Source organism: Tachyglossus aculeatus, chromosome 7 (genome assembly GCF_015852505.1).
Source record: "Tachyglossus aculeatus isolate mTacAcu1 chromosome 7, mTacAcu1.pri, whole genome shotgun sequence".
In the NCBI taxonomy this organism is placed as follows: Eukaryota; Metazoa; Chordata; class Mammalia; order Monotremata; family Tachyglossidae; genus Tachyglossus; species Tachyglossus aculeatus.
In genome coordinates, this window is record NC_052072.1 from 53,700,882 (window position 1) to 53,709,790 (window position 8,909).

Genomic DNA, 8,909 nt, shown 5'->3' on the forward strand with positions numbered 1-8,909 from the left:
GAGAGTACAATACAACAAACAGCATGGCCTAGTAGATAGAGCACAAGGCCTGGGAGTCAGAAGATCGTGGGTTCTAATGATCTTGAGAAGCAATGTGGCTCAATGGAAAGAGCAAGGGCTTTGGAGTCAGAAGTCACGGGTTCAAATCCCAGCTCCACCAATTGTCAGCTGTGTGACTTTGGGTAAGTCACTTAACTTCTCTGTGCCTCAGTTACCTCATCTGTAAAATGGGGATTAAAACTGTGAGCCCCTCGTGGGACAACCTGATCACTTTGTAACCTCCCCAGCGCTTAGGACAGTGCTTTGCACAAAGTTAGCGCTTAACAAATACTATTATTATTATTATTATTATTATTATTATTATTATTATTATTATTATTATTATTATTACCCTGGCTATTCTACTTGTCTGCTCTGTGATCTTGGGAAGTCACTTTACTTCTCTGTGCCTCGGTTACTTCATCTGTAAAATGGGGATTGAGACTGTAAATCCCATGTGGGACAGGGATTGTGTCCAACACGATTTGCTTGTATTCCCCTGCAGCACTTAGAACAGTGCCTGGCACAGTTTAAATGCTTAACAAATACCACAGTTATTGTTACTATTATTATGATGATTAGTATCATTATTCCCTGTACCTGATGAAGAAAGTGGTATAGGGCAGAACCCTCACTGGCCCCAAAAAGTGGTGTTTCTGATTGAGTAGAGCTTCCACTGAACAAAACCCATGTGCCTGAGGTCAAGTAGTCCCTCCCAGCTGCAATACCCTAGCCCTGGGGCAGCTCTGAGAACTGCTAAACCATCAGCATGGACTAGACAAGGTTAAAGAAAATGGAGGGACCCAGAAGGAGGGAGAAGTAACATTGCCTACTGGATTGAGCACGGGCCTGGGAGACGGAAGGCCCTGAGTTCTAAGCCCAGTTCCGCTAATAATAATAATAATAATAATAATAATAATAATAATAATGGAATTTCTTAAGTGCTTACTATGTGCAAAGCACTGTTCTAAGTGCTGGGGAGTTTACAAGGTGATCAGGTTGTCCCATGGGGGGCTCACAGTCTTAATCCCCATTTTACAGATGAGGGAACTCAGGCCCAGAGAAGTTAAGTGATTTGCCCAAAGTCACACAGCTGACAGTTGGCGGAGCTGGGATTTGAACCCATGACCTCTGACTCCAAAGCCCGTGCTCTTTCCACTGAGTCACGCTGCTTCTCTAAAATGTTCTATACATTGGCTGGGAATCGAACCCAGGCCTCCCACTTGGCAGGCAAGAATTCTACCACTGAACCACCAATTGCCTGCTGTGTTACCTTAGGCAAATCATTTAATCCCTTTTGGCCTAGTTACTGCATCTGTAAAATGGGGATTTTGATTGTGAGCCCCACTTGAAACATTCATTCATTCAATTGTACTTATTGAGCACTTACCGTGTTCAGAGCACTGTACTAAGCGATTGGGAGAGTACAATATAACAATAAACAGACACATTCCCTGCCCACAGCGAGCTTACAGACCAAAGGGAGGCCTTGAAGAACTTAGGTGGACAAATAAGAAGGAGTGGTTTTGCATGAAGTAAAATTCTCCTATTTTAACCTCAAATATGACTGTCTCCAACCTGATTAGCTTGTATCTGTTCCATTGGTTAGAATAGTGCCTGGCACATAGTAAGCACTTAAATACCATAAAAAATGGTAATAGGGATAATATTTGACATCTTCTGTGGCAGAAAACCTAGTGGCGGTTTGAGGTTACATTTCTGGGTGAGTGAACGGGGTCTGTGTCCTTCGAAGATGATGGTGGTGATGCAACACTGTGACCTGACTAGAAAGACCGGGGACTGGAGAAGGACTGGAATTCCTTCTACAAATTGGGGTATGTGATATACAAGGAATATTAAAGAAAGAAACTTTCCAAAGGGAGGCTAAGAAACCCTCCTGGCTATTCTGAAGATGTTCAGCCCACATGAAAGATTCCCTTGGCTGCTGCCAACCACCTGAATGTCAGTTTCTGCTAACGAAGCAGCACTGCCTTGTAATCATCCAACAGTGAAACAGAACAGGAAAGCAAAGGTCATTCAAGCAGAGCTGGAAGTTCATTGTTCAAGGTTTGGCCTAAGTGTATAGTAGGAATTAGTAATAGAAGCAGTGTGACTTGGTGGAAAGAGCATCGGCTTGGGAGTCAGAGGTCATGGGTTCTAATCCTAGCTCCACCTCTTGTCAGCTGTGTGAGTTTGGGCAAGTCACTCAAAGTAAATGAGGCCTCAGTTGCCTCAGTTACCTCAGTTACCTCACCTGTAAAATGGGGATCAAGACTGTGAGCCCCATGTGGGACAACCTGATTACCTTGTATCTACTCCAGTGCTTAAAACAGTGCTTGGCACATAGTAAGCGCTTAACAAATACCGTCATTATTATTAGTACTAGTAGTACCAGCCCCTTCAAACAGTTAACTACAGTTAACAGTTAACAGACTGAGTCTCCTCCTTCCTCTCCCCCTCGTCCCCCTCTCCATCCCCCCCGTCTTACCTCCTTCCCTTCCCCACAGCACCTGTATATATGTATATATATTTGTACATGTTTATTACTCTATTTATTTATTTATTTATTTTGCTTGTACATATCTATTCTATTTATTTTATTTAGTTAATATGTTTGGTTTTGTTCTTTGTCTCCCCCTTCTAGACTGTGAGCCCACTGTTGGGTAGGGACTGTCTCTATATGTTGCCAACTTGTACTTCCCAAGCGTTTAGTACAGTGCTCTGCACACAGTAAGCACTCAATAAATACGATTGATTGATTAACTATGCCTTATTTAGGCCTCATGGCCTAATGTACAGAGAACAGGCCTGGCAGTCAGAAGGACCTGGGTTCTAATCCTAGCTCTGTCACTTTCCTGTTGTGTGAACTTGGGCAAGTCATTTAACTTCTCTATGTCTCAGTTCCCTCAACTGTAAAATGAGGATTAAGACCTTTAGCCCCATGTGGGACAGGGATTGTGTCCAACCCAATTATCTTGTATCTACCCTAGCTCTTAGTATAGTGCTTGGCACATAGTAAGTGTTTAAAGAATATCATAAAAAACCTCTTTCAGACACACAGAGTGGTACTTGAGGCCAACAATGCTCTCAGCACAGGTTACCTGGTGAGGGAAGGGAAGTGTGGCCTGATAGTGGGAATTCAGGACAATTCCTCGGCCTGCATCCTGTTCTCAAGTCCAATCCGTAGAATCATCTCTTGGCCATTTAAAAGAGGAACTCTTGTCTGAATCCAACTGCAAAAATTCCTCTTCTAAAGAGCTGTGTTTGCTTTCTTCTCTCCTCTGCTATTTCCTCTATTCCCTAATCTATTTTAACATCTGACTACTGTGTACAATATAAACTCTTCCTGAGCAGGAATCACAAATAACAGCAACAGAGTGCTTTCCCAAGTGCTTAGTAATAATAATAAATAATAATAATGATATTTGTTAAGTGCTTACTATGTGCCAAGCACTGTACTAAACACTGGGGCAGGTACAAATTGGATTGGACATAGTCTCTGTCCCATGTGGGGCTCACAGTCTCAATCCCCATTTTACAGATGAAGTAACTGAGGCACAAAGAAGTGAAGTGACTTGCCCAAAATCATGCAGCAGACACATGGCAGAGTCAGTATTAGAACCCATGACCTTCTGACTCCAAGGCCTGTTCTCTAATCACTATGCAATAAGGCTTCTATACAGTGTTGCACTCCATAAGGGTTCAATAAATAGCACTGATTGACTGCCTGATTATTATTATTATAAATAGTAATAATAATAATAGTAGTATTTGTTTAGCACTTACTATATGCCAAGCACTGCTCTAAGCACTGGGGTAAATACAAGGTAATCAGGTTGTCCCATGGGGGGATCACAGTCTTAATCCCCATTTTACAGATGAGGTAACTGAAGTACAGAGAAGTTAAATGGCTTGCCCCAGGTCACACAGCAGACAAGTGGCAGAGCAGGGATTAGAATCCATGTCCTCTGACTCCTAAGCCCATGCTCTTTCCACTCAGCCACACTTCCTCTCCAGTCTGTTGACTCTAGTCTGTTGACTCTCTACAGAGCAGTAGGAGAGAGGGTTTTAAGCCCCTCTGCTCCCTCCATTCCACTTCTTCCAGCCCCAGCCTAAGTCTCCTGAAAATGCAAAAACATGAAAACTGCTGCACTCAAAAGTGCACAATATTGTGAGCCCTAACAAGGGACTCTTTGTCTGTGAGGTAGGCAGGCTTAGTACTATAAATCCCATTTTATAGATAGTCAGAAAGATTGTCCAGCATGTCAGAAACTGAACAGGGATTAGGAGGTTTAACTCTGAATCCCAAGCCAACCATCAGATACCCTAAATCCAGTTTAGACTGATAAGAATTAGTGATTGCTTCACACCCTAGTTCACCTTGCTTCAGCCCCTTAAATCTACTTTCTTGGTTCAGAGCATGAGTTAGCCTAGACCACTGATGGACCAGTGTATAAACGTTCTACCCTCTTTGAGCACCTTGCCCCATTAAAACATGTCCATCCCACCTTTAAAATTATTTTTCTCTAGACTCACTTCCTGCAGGATGATTTCCCAAGCTAACCTAGGTAAGCAGCATAATCTAGTGGAAAGCGCATGGGCCTGGGAATCATAGGATCTGGGTTCTAGTCTGGCTCTGCCAGTCATCAGCTCTGTGACCTCATCACTTCACTTCTCTGTGCCTCAGTTTTCTCAACTATACAATGGAGATTCTATGGCTGTTCTCCCTCCTACTTAGACTGTGAGCCCCATGCGGGACAAGGACTGTGACCAACCTCATTAACTTGTATCTATCCTAGCACTTAGAATAATCTTGATACATACTAAGCATTTAACAAATACTATGATAAATTAAAACAACAACAAAAACCTGCTAGGTTCCTGATCTACCACACCCTTTTATCATTTCCCCCTCATCACCAGTGGCTACCAATCAATCTGCGCATTAGGCAGAAACTCCTCACCCTCGGCTTCAAGGCTCTCCATCACCCCGCCCCCTCCTACCTCACCTCCCTTCTCTGCTTCTACAGTCCAGCCCGCACCCTCTGCTCCTCTGCCACTAATCTCCTCACCGTGCCTCGTTCTCACCTGTCCTGCCATCAACCCCCGGCCCACGTCATCCCCTGGTCCTGGAATGCCCTCCCTCTGCCCATCCGCCAAGCTAGCTCTCTTCCTCCCTTCAAGGCCCTACTGAGAGCTCACCTCCTCCCGGAGGCCTTTCCAGACTTAGCCCCTTCCTTCCTCTCCCCCTCGTCCCCCTCTCCATCCCCCCATCTTACCTCCTTCCCTTCCCCACAGCACCTGTATATACGTATATTTGTTTGTACATATTTATTACTCTATTTATTTTACTTGGACATATCTATTCTATTTATTTTATTTTGTTAGTATGTTTGGTTTTGTTCTCTGTCTCCCCCTTTTAGACTGTGAGTCCACTGTTGGGTAGGGACTGTCTCTATATGTTGCCAACTTGTACTTCCCAAGCGCTTAGTACAGTGCTCTGCACACAGTAAGCGCTCAATAAATACGATTGATTGATTGATTGATCTTGTAATATATACACGGTCAAGTGGGTGTTGGGCTACAGACCAGAAGTGTTTATTTGTTTATGAACCTTGTGTTTGCCTCCCCTGGTAACTCAAAGCTCCTTGAAAGCAGAGACCGTATCTTCAACATTTTCATAATGCTTCACAATGTCTAGTTCACAGTGAGCAATCAATAAATGTTGTGACTGACCAAGGCTGGGAAGACAATGCAAAAGAACAAAATATGACAGTAAGATTAATTTTGTCTGGATTTTCTTGGCACAAATCCTTAAACGTTGAACAGTGGGAAAATGTCAATGAGAAACATTTTAACAAGCACATGAGATATTTCTGTTTCCCCACAAAGAACACATTTTCAGACTTAAAAAAAAATTTTGGAACACCATTAAAAGAATAGATTCAAACAATGAGTTGGTCAAAGAATCACTATGATCTGAAAAATTAGACCTCTTAGTATAGCATAATGTCTTTTAGAAATACTTCGGCGGAATAGCAAAGTCATTTGAAAATTATGTTGCACATTCTGACTTCATTGTAGTTATTGTTTTGAACTTTTTGGTGTTTGAAGTCTAAGAAAGAAATTGGAAAAAGATGAAACATTGGAAAATATTATTTATTATATTAAATATTATTATTATATACACACACAGCACACACAGACAAAAAAAATTCATTTCCATCTAGCTTTATAAATACACAAAAACCTGTATGATGAACAGATGCAACAGACTCACAACCAGACTAGACCCAGAGACAGAAAGAGAGCCAGACCCAGAGCAACACAGGCCAATGGAGGGAGTTGGGGAGGGAAGAATGGAGGACCAGAAGGACTCCTACAGCAGGAGAAAGTCAAAGGAGAATGGAAGAGGCCATAGAGATAGGGCATGGAGGGATTAGGAGGAAGAGTGATGGAGATAATTCAGGGTCTAAATAGGTCTAGTATTTTATTTCTCTCACCTCAGACATTTCCTGACTTCCTTGACAAATGCCAGTGGGTCATCTTGCTTCTTTTATTGCAGCACAAACCCAAGAAAAGCCATTTGCAGAGAGGTGAGAAAATATCTACCCCACTGTGAGTAGGAAAGGCCCCAAATACCACCACGTTTACTTATTTATTGGACATTTACTCTTCAGAAAGCACTGAACAAAGTTCTTGGGAGAGTACAATACAACAGAATTAATAGACATGCTCCCTGCCCAGAATGAGTTTACAGCCTAGAGGGGGAGATAAATATTTCTTATGCCACAAATCAGTTTACAGGGACAATCCACGGAAGAATAAACCATGTAGACTGTAAACTCCTCATTAGAGGGTAAGTTCCTAGAGGGCAGGAACCATCTCATTTTTTAGTTTTGTACTTCCCACACACTTAGTATGGGGAATGCAACAAGAGAATGCTCAATAGATACTAGCACAACTACTTTTATTACCTCCAGAGTAATTTAAGAAGCTGGCCTTCTAGGAGAATCTTCAAGTCTCACCACCACAGCCTAAGTATGCCAACTGCTTTGCCCTTACCCCAAAATATGGAAGCTCTGAAATCCGATCCCAGAATAATAATAACAGTAATAATGATAGTATTTGTTAAGTGATTAGTATGGGTCAAGCACTGTTCTAAGCCCTGGGGTAGATTTGTACTATCAGGTTGGACACAGTCCCTATCCCACTGGGGCTCAAAGGTCTTAGTCTCCATTTTACAGATGAGGAACTGAGGCACAGAGAAATTAAGTGAGTTGCCCAAGGTCACAAAGCAGAGAAAGGGTGGAGCCGGGATTACAACCCAGGGCCTTCTGACTTCCAGGCCTGTACTTTATCCACCAGGCCAGAATGATTTAAGGGTACAAATTTGGCCAGGAGGACAGCAGTGGAAGCATTCTCTGTAGCTAAAGTAGATTACAATGAAAAACAGAAAAGTTTATCTTTAAGTGGAATGCCTTTTCCTTTTTTTTTCCAAACGAGGGATGGATGCTGTTGCCAGAGCCTTTATTCCCAACCCTTTACTTCACCCACAATTCAACTGCCTACCAGCCTGTTCAAATTTTTTGAATTCTTTAAGATCCTGTTGTGTGAACACCAGAAATCTGTTGGAGATCTATGAAGATATATGGCCCCAGTGTACTTGGAGAGGAAAGCACAAGAACCGACTGGTAATAGCCAAGTCAGGCAGACAGTGAGACCACCCCTGAAGGAAGAAACCTTGATAGTGTAGCTTTTTAAAGCCCTGTGCAGGGAGTCAAGACGGATTTGTTTTCCCTTCCCAGCCCAGCTGTCAGCTTTCTAAATAAAAATAATCATAATCATAATAATAATAATAATTGTAGCATTTCTTAGATTGAGGTCCAGGGACCAAATCGATTTCCAACCTCTGTATACTTTCCCAGTGCTTAGTACAGTGCTTTGCACACAGCAAATGCTTTACAAATACTATAAATATTACTGCTAGCATTTGTCAAGTGCTTACTGTGTGCAAAGCATTCTACTAAATGCTGAGATAGATACATTATCTATAACTTGATCAGGTCAGACACAGTCCCTGTGCCACATGGGGCTCACATTCTAATTGGGAGGGAGAATAGGTATTGAATCCCTGTTTTACAGATGAGGAAACTGAGACACCGAGAGGTTAAGTGACTTGCTCAGGGGCACACAGCAGACAAGGGGCAGAGCTGAGATTAAAGCCCTGATCCTCTGACTCCCAGGCCTGTGCTCTTTCCACTAGGTCATGCCATTTACCTATTGCTCTTCTTTTATTTACATTCTTTTTTACCTACATCTAAGTGAAAGATGAAAGCATATTTCCTCCAGTGCAGAAGGTGATGGAGCTTTGGGCCAAGGTCATTTTTGTGTAGAGCACTGAAAAATCTCAGAACTGCTCCCTCTGAGCAGTGATATACCTCTATGCTTACTGCAGTTGTCTCAGTTGAACTGTTGTTCTCTTGAGTTATTGCTATTATCAAATTATCATGGTTATTCTTTCTCTGTCTTCTTTGTCTTCCTCTCTCCATCACGAGTCCCTCTAGAGAATGAGGATATTGCCTGAATCAATGTGCTCATACACTCCGTTCTGCCAATATACTTGGCATTTTGACTAGAACAGTATTCAGGGAACTGGGGAAAAGAAGAAAAGAAAAGAAGAAGAAAAGAAGAAGAAGAAGAAGAAGAGGAGGAGGAGGAGGAGGAGGAGGAGGAGGAGGAGGAGGAGGAAGAAGAAGAAGAAGAAGAAGAAGAAGAAGAAAAGAAGAAGAAGAAGAAGAAGAAGAAGAAGAAGAAGAAGAAAAGAAGAAGAAGAAAAAGAAGAAGAAGAAGAAGAAGAAGAAGAAGAA

General features: G+C 42.3%; 1 non-coding gene across 1 annotated transcript; it reads right to left on the bottom strand.

Annotated features, from left to right (window-relative positions):
• Positions 1-1,228: 1,228 nt before the first annotated feature.
• On the bottom strand, positions 1,229-1,300 carry TRNAG-GCC. The gene has a single exon. It is a non-coding gene; the product is annotated as a tRNA-Gly (tRNA).
• Between the last annotated feature and the right edge of the window lie 7,609 nt (positions 1,301-8,909).